The sequence below is a fragment of the Amphibalanus amphitrite genome, unplaced genomic scaffold, assembly GCF_019059575.1.
Source record: "Amphibalanus amphitrite isolate SeventyFive unplaced genomic scaffold, NRLGWU_Aamphi_draft 000581F_arrow, whole genome shotgun sequence".
In the NCBI taxonomy this organism is placed as follows: domain Eukaryota; kingdom Metazoa; phylum Arthropoda; class Thecostraca; order Balanomorpha; family Balanidae; genus Amphibalanus; species Amphibalanus amphitrite.
This window is the reverse complement of record NW_024882075.1, coordinates 28165-47126: the sequence shown is the minus strand read 5'-3', so window position 1 is coordinate 47126 and position 18962 is coordinate 28165. Positions and strand designations below refer to the sequence as shown.

Here is an 18962-nt window from a genome sequence, read left to right as displayed (position 1 = left end):
TTGCTGCTTAAACGGCAGATATGAATGCACCACACTTGCCGCAAGGCGCCATATTTGTCTTAATGCGTCAGTGTTTGCGTTTTGCCTACGGCGGGCGTTTTTTTTGCGGCGGTGTTTGCGTTTTTTCGGTGTTTGCATTTGACGGCGGGCGGCCGTTTTTGCGTTTTTGGCGGTGTTTGCGTTTGGCGGCGGGCGGCCGTTTTTTGCGGCGTTTTGCGGTTGGCGGCGGGCGTGCGTGCGTTGCGGGCGTTTTTTTGCGGCGGTGTTTGCGTTTTTTGCGGTTTTTGTGTTTGACGGCGGGCGGGCGGGCGATGCGGGTATTTTTGCTGTTTGCGTTTGGCGGCGGGCGGCCGTTTTAGCGGCGGTTTGAGGCGGGCGGCCGTTTTTTTTGCGGCATTTTGCGGTTTGCGGCGGGCGGCCGTTTTGTGGTTTGCGGCGGGCGGCCGTTTTTTTTACGGCGTTCGTTATTTGCGGTTAGCGGCGGGCGGCGGGCGGTCGTTTTTTTTTGTGGCGTTTGGCGGTTTGCGGCGGGCGGCCGTTTTTTTGCGGCGTTTTGCGGTTCGCGGCGTGCGGCCGTTTTTTGCGGCGTTTCGCGGTTGGCGGCAGGCGATGCGGGCGTTTTTTTGCGGCGGCGGTGTTTGCGTTCTGCGGCGGACGCGCGTTTTTTGCGGCATTTTGTGCGTTTTTTTTCTGCGGTTTTCGGCGGGCGGGCGATTTTTTTGGTTTTTTTGCGACATTTGCGTTGGCGTTTTGGGCGTGCGTTTTGCGCGTTTTGCGGTGTTTGCGTTTTGCGGCGGGCGGGCGGTTTTTCACAATTAAAGTCCCAACCTTCGGATCCGCAGTGCTGTTCGATAAGCGCTGCCCGGGCCTATCCGAAGGTTGGGACTTTTCAATTAAGAACAATCACTATTCTTTAGAATTGTGATTTTCTATTGAAAATCCCAACCTGAGCTACCTCTCTAGGGGGGTGTTTAGCGTTTCTGCCGCGATTTTGGTCATTTTGATTGGGGCAAAAACGGCACGGTCAACTTTCTTGCCATTTTCAGCGTTTGGTCCCGTATGGGGGAGCTACCTTGTGGCAAAGTTGCATAAAATATAATGGGCCCGTTTTGGGGTAATCGGCACGTGCATTTTCCCATAGGGTTAACATGGGGGAAAATTTAAAATGCGATTTGCGCAAAAACTCCACGTTAGAAATGAATTATATTTTTAGGGTCGAATCTTGGGCCGGGACCCCACCTCATGGTGGTAAGCATTTAAAATATAAATGACAAAATTTTGGGTAATCGTCACGAACAGTTACCCCATGTTGAGCCTATGGCGAATTCGAAAAATTATTTTCAAATCGATTTTGCAAAAAAATTCCACGTTAGATTTTGAAAATGTTCCAATATGTTGTGCCCCGGGGTGTCGGCTACCACGTGGTATGGGTCAGATATGGGGCGATTGAAAAGCACGTGCCACGTGCAAACGTGTTTGATGGGGTAACCTCCGGGAAAATCCGACATTGGCCAACTGGGGGTCCTATGGCGTGGAAACGACTTCAACTAGCGACACCAAATCAGTGCAGCCGGTGAGCAGATGAGTCCAGCTTGTCGCACTAGTGGTCACGTGGCGCACGTGCTATTGCACGTGCCGTGGCACGGGGTCAATTTTTGTTCTTAAATACACCAACATTGTGAAATGCAAGGAATGGGGGAAATGGCCGTCAGGCCGTCAGTTTTTATGATAGGGTTGATCTGAAAACGGGTATAGACACAGAAAGAACGGTGCTAGAAAACTGCTATCTCGGATTTTTTGTAAAATGAAAGATTTAAAATTCTAGGGAAATTATATATTCGAAAGGTGAAATTTCCCTAAATTTTCCCGTTTTTCGAGTTTAGCCGTCCACTGTTCAGTGACGGTGACACCGGCCGGGGTCATCTTTTACATGCTGATGGCCACGTCGATGGGTCATCACGTGGCGTGAACGGTGAAGCTGTCAGAGGTCCGGCACGTGCCACGTGGCCACGTGTTTGAGTCGAGTACCTCCCACATAATGGTGTTTTGGCCAACTGGTGGCCGTATAGCGTGGAAACAGAACCAGCCAAGAACACTAAATTGGGTCAGTCGGTGAGGTGACAGGTCCTGCTTTCATCACCAGTGGTCACGTGGCACACGTGTTCAGCTGGGCTCCTCTTTTGCGGAGATATTTTATCGTGAAATATTCAAATGTCCATAACTTTCTCAAATATGGTCCGATTGGGTTCAAATTTGGTGGGTGGATGAATTGTTAAGCGACATGAACGAATGCGCCATGTTTGTTGCAGTGCGCCACGTTTGTCTAAAAGCGCCATTTTTGCCGCAAAGCGCAGAATGTGCGTAACTTTGTCGAACATTGGACGATTAGGATGCGCTGTAATTAAGGGATGGCTGCTTAAACGGCAGATATGATTGCACCACATTTGCCGCAGGGCGCCATATTTGTCTTAATGCGTCAGTGTTAGCGTTTTACTTACGGCGGGCGTTTTTTGCGGCGGTGTTTGCGTTTCTTTCGGGGTTTGCGTTTGACGGCGGGCGGCCGTTTTTTGCGTTTTTGGCGGTGTTTGCGTTTGGCGTCGGGCGGCTGTTTTTTTGCGGCGTTTTGCGGTTGGCGGCGGGCGTTGCGGGCGTTGTTTTTTGCGCCGTGTTTGCGTTTTTTGCGGTTTTTGTGTTTGGCGGCGGGCGGCCGTTTTAGTGGCGGTTTGCGGCGGGCGGCCGTTTCTTGCGGCGTTTTGCGGTTTGCGGCGGGCGGCCGTTTTTTGCGGCGTTTTGTGGTTTGCGGCGGGCGGCCGTTTTTTACGGCGTTTTGCGGTTGCCGGCGGCCGGCCGTTATTTGCGGTTAGCGGCGGGCGGTCGTTTTTTGCGGCGTTTAGCGGTTTGCGGCGGGCGCCCGTTTTTGCGGCGTTTTGCGGTTCGCGGCGTGCGGCCGTTTTTTTTGCGGCGTTTCGCGGTTGGCGGTGGGCGATGCGGGCGTTTTTTTTTGCGGCGGCGGTGTTTGCGTTTTTTGCGGGGTTTGTGTTTTGCGGCGGACGCGCGGTTTTTGCGGCAATTTGTGCGTTTTTTTCTGCGGTTTTCGGCGGGCGGGCGATTGTTTTTTTGCGAAGTTTGCGTTGGCGTTTTAGGCGTGCGTTTTGCGCGTTTTGCTGTGTTTGCGTTTGGCGGCGGGCGGGCGGGCGGTTTTTCACAATTAAAGTCCCAACCTTCGGATCCGCAGTGCTGTTCGACAAGCGCTGCCCGGGCCTTATCCGAAGGTTGGGACTTTTCAATTAAGAACAATCACTATTCTTTAGAATTGTGATTTTCTATTGAAAATCCCAACCTGAGCTACCTCTCTAGGGGGGTGTTTAGCGTTTCTGCCGCGATTTTGGTCATTTTGATTGGGGCAAAAACGGCACGGTCAACTTTCTTGCCATTTTCAGCGTTTGGTCCCGTATGGGGGAGCTACCTTGTGGCAAAGTTGCATAAAATATAATGGGCCCGTTTTGGGGTAATCGGCACGTGCATTTTCCCATAGGGTTAACATGGGGGAAAATTTAAAATGCGATTTGCGCAAAAACTCCACGTTAGAAATGAATTATATTTTTAGGGTCGAATCTTGGGCCGGGACCCCACCTCATGGTGGTAAGCATTTAAAATATAAATGACAAAATTTTGGGTAATCGTCACGAACAGTTACCCCATGTTGAGCCTATGGCGAATTCGAAAAATTATTTTCAAATCGATTTTGCAAAAAAATTCCACGTTAGATTTTGAAAATGTTCCAATATGTTGTGCCCCGGGGTGTCGGCTACCACGTGGTATGGGTCAGATATGGGGCGATTGAAAAGCACGTGCCACGTGCAAACGTGTTTGATGGGGTAACCTCCGGGAAAATCCGACATTGGCCAACTGGGGGTCCTATGGCGTGGAAACGACTTCAACTAGCGACACCAAATCAGTGCAGCCGGTGAGCAGATGAGTCCAGCTTGTCGCACTAGTGGTCACGTGGCGCACGTGCTATTGCACGTGCCGTGGCACGGGGTCAATTTTTGTTCTTAAATACACCAACATTGTGAAATGCAAGGAATGGGGGAAATGGCCGTCAGGCCGTCAGTTTTTATGATAGGGTTGATCTGAAAACGGGTATAGACACAGAAAGAACGGTGCTAGAAAACTGCTATCTCGGATTTTTTGTAAAATGAAAGATTTAAAATTCTAGGGAAATTATATATTCGAAAGGTGAAATTTCCCTAAATTTTCCCGTTTTTCGAGTTTAGCCGTCCACTGTTCAGTGACGGTGACACCGGCCGGGGTCATCTTTTACATGCTGATGGCCACGTCGATGGGTCATCACGTGGCGTGAACGGTGAAGCTGTCAGAGGTCCGGCACGTGCCACGTGGCCACGTGTTTGAGTCGAGTACCTCCCACATAATGGTGTTTTGGCCAACTGGTGGCCGTATAGCGTGGAAACAGAACCAGCCAAGAACACTAAATTGGGTCAGTCGGTGAGGTGACAGGTCCTGCTTTCATCACCAGTGGTCACGTGGCACACGTGTTCAGCTGGGCTCCTCTTTTGCGGAGATATTTTATCGTGAAATATTCAAATGTCCATAACTTTCTCAAATATGGTCCGATTGGGTTCAAATTTGGTGGGTGGATGAATTGTTAAGCGACATGAACGAATGCGCCATGTTTGTTGCAGTGCGCCACGTTTGTCTAAAAGCGCCATTTTTGCCGCAAAGCGCAGAATGTGCGTAACTTTGTCGAACATTGGACGATTAGGATGCGCTGTAATTAAGGGATGGCTGCTTAAACGGCAGATATGATTGCACCACATTTGCCGCAGGGCGCCATATTTGTCTTAATGCGTCAGTGTTAGCGTTTTACTTACGGCGGGCGTTTTTTGCGGCGGTGTTTGCGTTTCTTTCGGGGTTTGCGTTTGACGGCGGGCGGCCGTTTTTTGCGTTTTTGGCGGTGTTTGCGTTTGGCGTCGGGCGGCTGTTTTTTTGCGGCGTTTTGCGGTTGGCGGCGGGCGTTGCGGGCGTTGTTTTTGCGCCGTGTTTGCGTTTTTTGCGGTTTTTGTGTTTGGCGGCGGGCGGCCGTTTTAGTGGCGGTTTGCGGCGGGCGGCCGTTTCTTGCGGCGTTTTGCGGTTTGCGGCGGGCGGCCGTTTTTTGCGGCGTTTTGTGGTTTGCGGCGGGCGGCCGTTTTTTACGGCGTTTTGCGGTTGCCGGCGGCCGGCCGTTATTTGCGGTTAGCGGCGGGCGGTCGTTTTTTGCGGCGTTTAGCGGTTTGCGGCGGGCGCCCGTTTTTGCGGCGTTTTGCGGTTCGCGGCGTGCGGCCGTTTTTTTTGCGGCGTTTCGCGGTTGGCGGTGGGCGATGCGGGCGTTTTTTTTTGCGGCGGCGGTGTTTGCGTTTTTTGCGGGGTTTGTGTTTTGCGGCGGACGCGCGGTTTTTGCGGCAATTTGTGCGTTTTTTTTCTGCGGTTTTCGGCGGGCGGGCGATTGTTTTTTTGCGAAGTTTGCGTTGGCGTTTTAGGCGTGCGTTTTGCGCGTTTTGCTGTGTTTGCGTTTGGCGGCGGGCGGGCGGGCGGTTTTTCACAATTAAAGTCCCAACCTTCGGATCCGCAGTGCTGTTCGACAAGCGCTGCCCGGGCCTATCCGAAGGTTGGGACTTTTCAATTAAGAACAATCACTATTCTTTAGAATTGTGATTTTCTATTGAAAATCCCAACCTGAGCTACCTCTCTAGGGGGGTGTTTAGCGTTTCTGCCGCGATTTTGGACATTTTGATTGGGGCAAAAACGGCTAGTTAGATTTTCTTGCCATTTTCAGCGTTTGGTCCCGTGTGGGGGAGCTACCTTGTGGCAAAGTTACAAAAAATATAATTGACACGTTTTGGGGTAATCGGCACGTGCATTTTCCCATAGGGTTAACATGGGGTAAAATTTAAAATTCGATTTGCGAAAAATTTCGTCAATTATATTTGCTGATATTTTTAGGATCGGATCTAGGGCTGGCACCTCAACTTTTGGTGTTAATTATTTAAAAATCATAGGATACAATTTCGGGTATTCTTGACGGACAGTTACCCCATGCTGAGCCTATGGCGATTTCGAAAAATTATTTTCAAATCAATTTTGCCAAAAATTTCCACGTTAGATTTTGAAAAAGTTCCAATATGTTGTGCACCGGGGTGTCGGCTACCACGTGGTATGGGTCAGATATGGGGCGATTGAAAAGCACGTGCCACGTGCAAACGTGTTTGATGGGGTAACCTCCGGGAAAATCCGACATTGGCCAACTGGGGGTCCTATGGCGTGGAAACCACTCCACCTAGCGACACCAAATCAACGCAGCCGGTGAGCAGATGAGTCCAGCTTGTCGCACTAGTGGTCACGTGTCGCACGTGCTATTGCATGTGCCGTGGCACGGGGTCAATTTTGGTGCTTAAATATACTAGCATTGTGAAATGCAAGGAATGGGGGAAATAGCCGTCAGGCCGTCAGTTTTTATGATAGGGTCGATCTGAAAACGGGTTTAGGCACAGATTGAAGGGGGCTAAAAAACTGCTATCTCGGATTTTTTGTAAAATGAAAAATTTAAAATTCTGGGGAAATTATATATTCGAAAGGTGAAATTTCCCTAAATTTTCCCGTTTTTCGAGTTTAGCCGTCCACTGTTCAGAGACGGTGACACCGGCCGGGGTCATCTTTTACATGCTGATGGCCACGTCGATGGGTCATCACGTGGCGTGAGCGGTGAAGCTATCAGAGGTCCGGCACGTGCCACGTGGCCACGTGTTTGAGTCGCGTACCTCCCAGATTATCGTGTGTTTGCCGATTTGTGGCCTTATAGCACGAAAACAGCACAAGCCAGGAACACTGAAATGGTGCAATCAGTGAGGAGACAAGTCCTGCTTACACCACCGGCGGTCACGTGGCACACGTGCAAATTTGGGCACCTCCTTTGCGGAGATATCTTATAGTAAAATATTCAAATGTGCATAACATTGTCAGTTTAAGTCCGATTCGGCTAGAATTTGGTGGGTGGATGAATTGTTAAGCAACAGAAACAAATGCGCCACGTTTGACTCAATGCGCCACGTTTGTCTCAAAGCGCCATTTTTGCCGCAAATCGCAGAATGTGCGTATCTTTGTCGAACATTGGACGATAAGGATGCGCTGTAATTAAGGGATGGCTGCTTAAACGGCAGATATGAATGCACCACATTTGCCGCAGAGCGCCATATTTGTCTTAATGCGTCAGTGTTTGCGTTTAACGGACGGCGGGCGTTTTTTGCGGCGGTGTTTGCGTTTTTTCCGGTGTTTGCGTTAGGCGGCGGGCGGCCGTTTTTGCGTTTTTTTGCGGTGTTTGTGTTTGGCGGCGGGCGGCCGTTTTTTTGCGGCGTTTTGCGGTTGGCGACGGGCGGGCGGGCGTTGCGGGCGTTTTTTGCGGCGGTGTTTGCGTTTTTTGCGGTTTTTGGGTTTGGCGGCGGGCGGGCGGGCGATGCGGGTGTTTTTGCGGTGTTTGCGTTTGGCGGCGGGCGGCCGTTTTTGCGGCGGTGTGTGGCGGGCGGCCGTTTCTTTTGCGGCCTTTTGCGGTTTGCGGCGGGCGGCTTTTTGCGGCGTTTTGCGGTCGCCGGCGGCCGGCCGTTATTTGCGGTGTTGCGGTTTGCGGCGGGCGGTCGTTTTTTGCGGCGTTTCGCGGTTGGCGGCGGGCGATGCGGGCTTTTTTTTGCGGCGGCGGGGTTTGCGTTTTTTGCGGTGATCGCGTTTTGCGGCGGACGGGCGTTTTTTGGCGTTTGGCGTGCGTGCGATGCGGGCGGTTTTGATTTTTTGCTGCGTTTTTTTGAGTTTTTTGCGGTTTTCGCGGGCGATTTTTTTTGAGGCATTTGCGTTGGCGTTTTGGCGTCCGTTTTGCGCGTTTTGCGGTTTTGCGCGTTTTGCGGCGGGCGGGCGGTTTTTCACAATTAAAGTCCCAACCTTCGGATCCGCAGTGCTGTTCGACAAGCGCTGCCCGGGCCTATTGAGAACACGTCAGTTCCAGCATACACAATACACTTACATAACATTTTGAAGCATCTTAGAGGGTTAATTGTCCCCAAGCAACTCTTGAATGTCACGAGCGAAACAAGCTCAGGGAGTGTTGGCAGAAAGAGGATATGAATTTGATAACTGGACATAGTTATTAAAAAAAAAAAAAATAGAAAACAACATGAATGAGCCGGCTGGGAGATGCACTTAAGTTCGATGAACAGCAAACCGATAGAACAAAAGGCGAAATATCACAAAAACGACTGGAAAGAGCAATCATAAGGCGAAGAACAAGAACAAACAAACTAAAGATGCGTCTCACGTCTCGGCTCTGCTCAAAACCCTGCAGCGCACAGACCGTCCCCGCGCAGTGCATCAACAGAAAGTAGTCGCCGGGCGGCATTTTTAAACCGGACACTGGTATGGTCACATAGAGGTAAGGGCAAACCTAAAGCCGATACACTCGGCCACGGCGGCGCTGGGGCGATGTGCGCTTTTGTGCCTTCGTTAGCGCGTTTTTGCACGTTTTACTCCGGCGTGGCGGTTGAGCGCCGAAGCGTGTGCTCGTTTGGTAGGGTAGTGAGTGTGTCATGAAAATAAGTGGTAAGATGCGGCGGCGCAAATGGGGCCGGAACCAGGACACCGGGGGAAAGTGGTGACTCAGTCCGGACGTCGCCTCGGTCACGACAACAGGGCAGAGTGGAGAGAGGAGGTACAGAGGGAGGGAGAACCGGACATGCAGGCTGGGAGAGGGTGGGGACCGGAGAGGGACGATCGAGAAGATAAAGGAAATGTGAACAGATTAATTCACAGGAGTTCGTTCATTCATATTGCATTGGCGGTGGATTTAATTTGACGCGGTTTTCTTTTGCCTTGCTGCCGATGATCATATTTGACGGATTTTCCTCCAATTGGGACATAAACAGAAGAATGTTGATGAAATGATCAACATTATTAAACATTTATCAGTCACTTTTAGCCGAAAAGTTCCAGGTTCGTTATGAATAAAATGATGCTACGTAAACAAACAATGTTTTGTGACGTTTCAGATAATTCAGGAAAACGCTCAGCATTACTTGACAGCTCCTATTCAGCATAGTGATGACGTTATCAATTTCATTCCGTCGCGAGTGAAGACCCTTGCACCATTATTACGGAGCGAGCGAAGCGAGCGGAGTCTTACGTAGAATAACGGAAATTTCTGAGTATGAGCGGCCGGCCGGCCGGCCGGCCGGCCGGCCGGCCGGCCGTGCGGACGCTTTTGCGAGGCTTATATCTCAGCAACCACTTGACCGATTTACACGCGGTAATTTTTATAGGGTAGCTTCATTCCTTCTACCAAGTATTGGACTATTCCCGATGCATTTGGGTGACCCCTTATGCACGTGCCACGTGCAAAACGAAGAGGTGTCAGTTTTGTAATTGTTGCAATATCTCGGTAACTACTTGGCCGATTGCGCTGAAAGTTGGCATGTAGGTAGGCACCCACTAGGCACTGCATATCCATGTGCCAGAGTTGGGGTGCTGCTGCACGTGCGCACGTGCAGGGGTCGTTTCCAGATCTCGAGAACGGCTCGACCGATTGCGCTCAAATTTGGTACACGGTTAGGGACCAGTTAGTAGGGTGCCGTGCACAAGTCAGTTGGGACCCGTTTTGCACGTGCGCACGTGCAGGGTGCCGCTCCCAGATCTCGAGAACGGCTGGGCCGATTGTGCTCAAATTTGGCACATCGCTAGAAACCGGTCAGTAGGGTGCCGTGCACAAGTCAGTTGGAGGTACCCTCTCGAAATTTCGCACGTGCAAGACTCACCCCCTCGCTCGCTCCGTTAGTCGCCCCAAAAGGCGCTATACTGGTCGATAAACAAGTCAGGCATAATGCACCAGAATATATCAAAAGTTTCTCCACGAGGAATTCATCTCAATGTGCCCAAGCATAACAAACGAAGTACCTTGACATTTGACGAATGCTTCAGCATAATGCAAATACCGAATAAGCGGAATGACTTAAATCCAGGTAAGGCAGACCGGCTGTCAAAGTGACTTGCTACTAAACGGTTTGATGAATGTAGGTTCAACATGTCAAAATCGATCCGGAATATAATAAGACTAAATAGATTCATAATGGCCGTTTTCACGACGGAATAGCAGGCATCTATTTAATCCCCATTTGATCCTTTGGTTCCTCAGGAATTTTAGTAGTTCTTTTTAGTAGGTTCCCCAGCTTTCGAATGAATGGTGCGTTAGTTTGCTATTTTTCTATTAAATATCACATCGATTTACTTTATCTAAGGATTTATCACTAATATCAACATAAAGCGTAAGCACAATTATAAAATTATGAAATTATTAAATACTAGTACAATAGTTAAAAAAGATACTGAGTTGCCAGGCTACAAAGAATATATTCATTTATGGCGCACGACAGACATTTAGAAAGCAGCGCCCTGTTTTATTGCACGCTGCTAGCCGCTTCCATTGGGTTTTGCAGGCCGTCGTCATTGGTCGTTACACGTATGATGTCACGCGACTTGTGGCCTGTCACGGCTCTTTAATGATCTCCACTAAATGAATGCAACAATGGCCTTTTAAGTTGATCTCTGTGGCCATCTGTCTATGGAGCGACCAATATGAAAGTTGGGTGAATTTACCGGGGTTACATGACTATGAGCAAGCAAATGTGTATCAGGAATGGATTTAGGTGGAGAATTGCGCTGGACCATGAGTGCTCGAACGCTCCCAATTCCACGCCGGTTTGGCTTTGGAGCCGAGACAGACGATGCGGGTCAAGGTCACCGCTGGGGTAACGGTGGATTGGGTGCGCCCGAGCACCCGTAACGCGGCACAATTCTCCATCTATGGATTTTCCTATTCGCTCAGCATTGTGATAGGCGTTCGTAATAGCATTTACTCTGCTCATGTACCTATCCCCGGTTATTTAAAAGAAGTTTTTGTGGGGGAATATCACGGCTTTAGGTACTCGGTGGCCCTATTCACGACTTTCAAAGAATGCTCCGATAACTAAACACCGCACAGACCTACTGCATTAGTGAATCTGACAGAATGTCTGTGGAATTACATCCCCCCTCACCACACCCCTAAAAACTCATCCAGTGTCCAAAACCACTTTAATCGACTCGCAAAAAAAAAAAACACACACACACATACCTACACACACAAAGCATGGGGCATGTCAGCTCTCAGTTCATTTATTATTGTCTTTACCATGGTTCAATTGCATTGCGCGATTTAAAGCACGTGAGTGCCTATATAGTATATATGTAGAAAATAATATCTACAGCAAAACATCCAAAATTACAAAGGCTACAATGCTTAAAAAGTAGGTTCATCAAGGAAGCCCATTTTTACTTGCGTTGTGTTCCCAACCATGCGATTCCAACGCGGGCTATTCGCAACGTCTGTTAAGGCACGTTAACAACTGACAAGCCGCCACCGCTGCCACTTATTCATAGATGGTTGATATCGCAGCTTGGGCGTCAGCAGCGCGGCCCACAACGCGTCGGCGCCAGCGCACGCAGCTGTTGGCACTCGGCAGCCGGTGTTGCGACTTAACGGCCGGCCGGCCCCATGAAGGAGAAGCTCTTGGTGAAGCTTTGTGATCGCCTCATAGCCGCCTTGGATGTCATCTTTCTTGGCAGATCCATCCGTTCAGATGGTACGGTGCAGTCTGGATAAAGGACGAAGTCCAACGCCGCTAACCCCGCGACCGCCACCCCACAACGTGGCCGCAGACCGAACGGGCGTGAGGGCCGTAAGGGCCACCCCGCCATCCGGTAGGTGGCTGAGCAACCGGGCGCAGCGGCGCCTGGGCGGCGGCCGCGCTGAGATGAAGTCCCAAACCGCCACGTCGCCATCACCGCCATCACCATTGCTGCAGCTGTTCCCAACCGCCTCAATCGCCGCCGTTTTGCCAGCAGTCGCGCCGCGGAATGGCAGAAGCTCCAGAGTAGCCTCCAGCGCCCCTCTCCGCACGTGTGCAGGTGCACTGCGGCCGCCGGGTCCGACGTCCAGGCAGAACATGATATTTCCATGCTGCTCCGACGGTGGGCTGGTCTTGTTTGGGCGTTCCTCCACTGTGACGTCGGTCACGCCTGCCCCGGCCAGGGCGCAGAGGCCGACGTGTCACCATCCGGTTGCAGTCCTCAGTCGGGTCGCAACGTGTACCTCTTCCGCAGCGTGGAGCGCGCTCCCGCTGGGCAGCGATACAGCCAAAAGTAGCATAGCATGCGGGCGGCCAGCGCTGCGCCGGACAGCGGACCCATGCCGGGGGTATGCCGGTCTCGGCCATTAGCGGGGTCGTCGGGGCCGAGGCTGTACATACAGCTGGTGACCGCGTGAGCCGCCAATCGAAGCTCACGGCTTATAAGCTCGACGCGGGCATCACACGCCGTCCCGATGGGAGCTCCACGACGCCGCCGCGAACTCCAGCGCGGCTCGCAGCGCGAAGACCAGTACGGACGGCCGGGGCAAACGGCGTGCGGGAGTCGCAGGCGACGTTCTGCGGACAGAAAGGGTTGGGCATAAGCTGGTCGACAGGACACTCTTGAGCCGAGCCTTTGATGTAATTACAGATGATCCAGAAGCATGCACAAAAATTCATGACACACTATTCTCATTTATGTATTTGCTACATATGATATGATATACCAGCTCATGATCAGTGACGCATTCTGGGCAATATGTTCTAAAGTGAAGTAACTGAAGTTACAGCTTAAAAGCTTAAAAAAAAACAGCTTAAAAACACACACACACATTCGATAGCTTATGAGAATAACATGCCTTGTGTGCTTAATGCAGGAAAATATTTTTTCACTTTTTTTAGAAACAGCAAAAGAGTTGTCAACAAGCCATGTCAACTATCTAAACAATTTTTATGGAAACTGCTCTAGCTAGCTTAAAGTTCCACAACGTTTCCGGAGCACCGTACCCAAACTCAGTTCATGTTACAAGAAAAAACAGTAATAATGCCTCCTAATTTTGAATGAAATATAGGTATGAGTAATTTGATTTGGAAAGCAACAAATTTCCGCACATCATTTTAGCAAAATTACTATTTTCTTCAGCCATCAGGTTACACAAAACTATAGTAAACTTTATGATCTAGTTTACAAAAAACCAAAGCCCCGATTTTAACAAATGTAGATAGAATTTAAACAATTTTAAAAAATGTATCGTGGAGAAAATGAAAAGTGTAGATTTGTAAAGCCGGGATATTTCAATTTCACGGATTAGGCACTTAAATAAATATCTTCACCTTTCTTTGAGCCACCAGCCTTCACCCAAGTTTTACACGAATGTAGTGAAGCAGACAATGTGGCAACTCAAAATTGTGATGGTTTGAGATAATTATGACGGTAAAAGAAAAAGCAACACAAGGTTCCTTACCCTCGTTTTTTCACATGGGTTCAGATGAGGCTTCAACTGTTGCCGACCTGAGGAGCTATAGGGACTTGAGCTTTCCAAAAATCAATTTCTAAGGGCACTGAGCAGTGTTAAGCTTTCACACGAATGCGATAGTAAGTTATATGAAGTTGACAAAGCAAGCAAAGCAAAGCATGATGCCCCGCGCGTCCGCCCGCGACCACGCCCCGCGTCCGACTCCCGACCGCCGCGTGACCCGAGGCGCCCGGCGGTCACGTGACCTACCGGCCGGGACTGCAAACGGCCTTCACCACCATTCTTGTATGACGTCATATCCTACTGAGGTGCTGATTGGTCGGAATTAGATACCTGAAGGTAATTATCTGCCGTAGTTATTTTTGTTTCAATGTTTTGCGTGTTTTCTTATATGAAATGTAATTAAAAAATTTGTCATATTTTAATCACCATTAAAACATAACTGAATAGGTATAAAAGAGAACTCGATATATACTTTCCTTGTTTTTAAGAATTCCGGAATTAGATACCCGAGGGAGCAAAGAGGGAGCAAGTTGCCACGCTGATTTAATACCTCATAGTCGAAAGGTGGGCTACTAGAACCAAAAATTGCTGTGTTTGTAAATAAATAAGTGATTTGAGGGCAAAAAATGCCCAGATTTAAACTTCTAAAATTATTTTGAACATAAAATATTTCAGTTTGAGGGATGTTAAGGCCTCTAAGGGTAGGTACTTTTTAGGCATCAAATAAGTTCCTCTGCGAAAGTTCCGTCGTGAAAACGGCCAATGGCCGTTTTCACGACGGAATAGCAGGCATCTATTTAATCCCCATTTGATCCTTTGGTTCCTCAGGAATTTTAGTAGTTCTTTTTAGTAGGTTCCCCAGCTTTCGAATGAATGGTGCGTTAGTTTGCTATTTTTCTATTAAATATCACATCGATTTACTTTATCTAAGGATTTATCACTAATATCAACATAAAGCGTAAGCACAATTATAAAATTATGAAATTATTAAATACTAGTACAATAGTTAAAAAAAGATACTGAGTTGCCAGGCTACAAAGAATATATTCATTTATGGCGCACGACAGACATTTAGAAAGCAGCGCCCTGTTTTATTGCACGCTGCTAGCCGCTTCCATTGGGTTTTGCAGGCCGACGTCATTGGTCGTTACACGTATGATGTCACGCGACTTGTGGCCTGTCACGGCTCTTTAATGATCTCCACTAAATGAATGCAACAATGGCCTTTTAAGTTGATCTCTGTGGCCATCTGTCTATGGAGCGACCAATATGAAAGTTGGGTGAATTTACCGGGGTTACATGACTATGAGCAAGCAAATGTGTATCAGGAATGGATTTAGGTGGAGAATTGCGCTGGACCATGAGTGCTCGAACGCTCCCAATTCCACGCCGGTTTGGCTTTGGAGCCGAGACAGACGATGCGGGTCAAGGTCACCGCTGGGGAAACGGTGGATTGGCTGCGCCCGAGCACCCGTAACGCGGCACAATTCTCCATCTATGGATTTTCCTATTCGCTCAGCATTGTGATAGGCGTTCGTAATAGCATTTAAGGCCGCCGTCCACTGTGCGGAACGCGTGCGGTCCGTACGGAATTTAACACAGAACCCTATGGGCGCATCCGGTCCGTACGGAAATCGTGTGCGTTCGGTCCGGACCGCATCCGAACGGCAATCAGCTGTTGATTTTCCGTCAGCTCTCCGCATGCGTTTCGGATGCGGTTGCCACGGAGACGGAAGAGTGATATCCGACGCGTTGAACTTTTCTGCGGAAAACGCATCCGGAACGTCCGGAACAGACGGAACAGACGTGGTTTGGGGCCGTGTCGGAGGCAAACATTGTGAATTGTACGAAGAATTGGAACTCGATCATCATGAAGTAAGTCAAAATTATTTCCTTAGAATGGCAAGAGTATTCGCTGCTGGTTACTTGCAATATTTTATTTGGTAATAAGTGATAGGAAACATTATCTTGCTCTCCGCATCCGGACCGCATCCGGACCGGATGCGGCCAGCGTGCGGCGACATTCCGGACGGACTCCGGACGGAATTCCGTCGCAGTGGACGGCGGCCTTTACTCTGCTCATGTACCTATCCCCGGTTATTTAACCCGGCGGCCGCTGGGCCTCCGCGCCACCCGCCAGCCGCTGGGGGGGGGGGGGGGCAAAAAGTTGCCCCCCCTTTACTTCTGCAACGATATCGTCGCAACGCGAAGAGATAGAGAAGCGAAACTTTGCACACATCTTCCTGAATACCTAGCCGAGGTTGTGTCCAAATTTGGTGTCGATCCCATTTGCAATGACGTCACAGTGACGTCATAAGTGAAATTATAGATTTGCGACTCTCATATTCCTCACGATGCATCACATATATGGGACCGAATATAAAGGGCCGATTATTGGTCAGAAACTAGATGGAAGTGTAGTAAGATGTTTTAGGATGACAGCAGGTGCTTTCTAGTTCATTTACAGTCGAGTTTCATGCTCAGCGTCATCAAAAAGGTCCATATCGGAAAACGACAAAACTTTATGACGTCACTGTGACGTCATCTTAGGTGCTACAACCACCAAACTTTCCTCAAACATTGCCTAGGTATTCATTTGAAGCTATGCCAAGTTTCACGCTCGTAGCTCATCAGGTTTCGGAGATATTTCCCAAAACGTAAAGGGGGGGCAACTTTATGCCCCCCCCCCAGCGGCTCGTGGGTTAAAAGAAGTTTTTGTGGGGGAATATCACGGCTTTAGGTACTCGGTGGCCCTATTCACGACTTTCAAAGAATGCTCCGATAACTAAACACCGCACAGACCTACTGCATTAGTGAATCTGACAGAAGGTCTGTGGAATTACATCCCCCCTCACCACACCCCTAAAAACTCATCCAGTGTCCAAAACCACTTTTATCGCCTCGCCAAAAAAAAAACACACACACACACACACACATACACACACAAAGCATGGGGCATGTCAGCTCTCAGTTCATTTATCATTGTCTTTACCATGGTTCAATTGCATTGCGCGATTTAAAGCACGTGAGTGCCTATATAGTATATATGTAGAAAATAATATCTACAGCAAAACATCCAAAATTACAAAGGCTACAATGCTTAAAAAGTAGGTTCATCAAGGAAGCCCATTTTTACTTGCGTTGTGTTCCCAACCATGCGATTCCAACGCGGGCTATTCGCAACGTCTGTTAAGGCACGTTAACAACTGACAAGCCGCCACCGCTGCCACTTATTCATAGATGGTTGATACCGCAGCTTGGGCGTCAGCAGCGCGGCCCACAACGCGTCGGCGCCAGCGCACGCAGCTGTTGGCACTCGGCAGCCGGTGTTGCGACTTAACGGCCGGCCGGCCCCATGAAGGAGAAGCTCTTGGTGAAGCTTTGTGATCGCCTCATAGCCGCCTTGGATGTCATCTTTCTTGGCAGATCCATCCGTTCAGATGGTACGGTGCAGTCTGGATAAAGGACGAAGTCCAACGCCGCTAACCCCGCGACCGCCACCCCACAACGTGGCCGCAGACCGAACGGGCGTGAGGGCCGTAAGGGCCACCCCGCCATCCGGTAGGTGGCTGAGCAGCCGGGCGCAGCGGCGCCTGGGCGGCGGCCGCGCTGAGATGAAGTCCCAAACCGCCATGTCGCCATCACCGCCATCACCATTGCTGCAGCTGTTCCCAACCGCCTCAATCGCCGCCGTTTTGCCAGCAGTCGCGCCGCGGAATGGCAGAAGCTCCAGAGTAGCCTCCAGCGCCCCTCTCCGCACGTGTGCAGGTGCACTGCGGCCGCCGGGTCCGACGTCCAGGCAGAACATGATATTTCCATGAGCAGGCGAGGGAGCAAAGAGGGAGCAAGTTGCCACGCTGATTTAATACCTCATAGTCGAAAGGTGGGCTACTAGAACCAAAAATTGCTGTGTTTGTAAATAAATAAGTGATTTGAGGGCAAAAAATGCCCGGATTTAAACTTCTAAAATTATTTTGAACATAAAATATTTCAGTTTGAGGGATGTTAAGGCCTCTAAGGGTAGGTACTTTTTAGGTATCAAATAAGTTTCTCTGCGAAAGTTCCGTCGTGAAAACGGCCAATAAGACATCTTGCAAAACATTTCACACATCTCAGTTCTCACACACAATGGTGGCTTCATGTTTGATCCATATAAGACCATAAACCGAATAAAGGTAAAAGGCTGGATAGGCAAAACACCAAAATGCGGCAAGCGTTTTGAGAAAAAAAAAACGTAAGCAAGCAAAAGGTAGGCAATCCAAAGACGCATTTCCGTCAAGGGCAAGGGTCAAATTAGAATTTCCACAATAGCAATAGACAGTTGGCGAGCTGTTCCAAACGGCAATTCCTCTAAAAATTCGCAGGACAAAACAAAAGCGAAATCCGGACAGCTAAACCTGAAGCGCTCCAGCGACACTTCCGATGCAGTACAGCTCCTGCGTCGTAAGCCCGCGGCGATGTGTTGAATAATTATGACGGTGAGAGCAAATCGCACTCGATAGAATATAATCAGAGGGCTGCTTGCATAAAACCATTTCACTAAGACTAAGATGAATTAATTCACAAAGGCAGAATTGCAATGGTTAAAAAAAACTGCATGTGAAATCACATAAACCTGGCTTGAAACAGCCCAACAGAAATCATTGCCGACATGTTCGTCAAAAAAGGCATGATCAGTCTGAGCACAAACTCTATCGACTACCACAGCAGGCGGTTGTCGATATGCCTACTTACCTTTTCCCACCACCAGACTCCTGCTCCTACCAGATGGATGACCTCACGCACTTTGACGTCACTGTTACCGCCAAAGCTCTGTCGGTACTGGGATGAATGTTGGTGCCATGGAATGAGGCGCATGTTGCATGATTGTGATGAGTGTGACCGTGGCTGCTCGACGCATGGATGTGGATTACTAATTGCTACTTATTTTTTCTCCAGCCATTGAACTGAAGGCATCGGTGTGACGTCACTCACGTTGAGGTTGGCGCTATCATTGGTCTCGCTATCATTGGTCTCATTTGTACTTATTGGAGACGACTGACGAGCAGACGCGCCTAACAGCTGATTGGAGCACGACCCCATTATACCCGGACGAAGTAGGTGCCTGTTTGATCTTTAATTTGTTTATTGAACTTGGTTTTGTTTGTCCATGATTGTTTCATATCCTCATTTAATCATCAATGTCTTGATCTAGTCATTTTGTATGTGTTATCCTGTTTATGTGTTGCGACTGAATCTGACCGAATGTTGTTGTGTGTGTGTGTGGTTTTTTGACAGTTTTTACGGTCATTGGTCATCAGTATTGACCATCTCCACATCGAGGCTGCAATAAACCTTTTAGTTCGATCCAATTTTATTTTGAGTTGCAGTTTGATTAACGGCGATGGACGATGGCGCTATCAGTAAAAATTCTTCCACCCGTAGTGGGGTGGCTTCAGTTATGATGTGTCACCAGTTTTGAGTCGTTTTCTGTAGTATAGTTACCTACAACTTGTGTTTGTAGTATAGT

At 49.1% G+C, this 18962-nt stretch overlaps 1 long non-coding RNA gene across 1 annotated transcript; it reads left to right on the top strand.

Moving 5' to 3' along the window:
* Positions 1-18442: 18442 nt before the first annotated feature.
* On the top strand, positions 18443-18799 carry LOC122394244. The gene is made up of 2 exons (XR_006258830.1): positions 18443-18549; positions 18731-18799. It is a non-coding gene; the product is annotated as an uncharacterized LOC122394244 (long non-coding RNA).
* Positions 18800-18962: the final 163 nt, after the last annotated feature.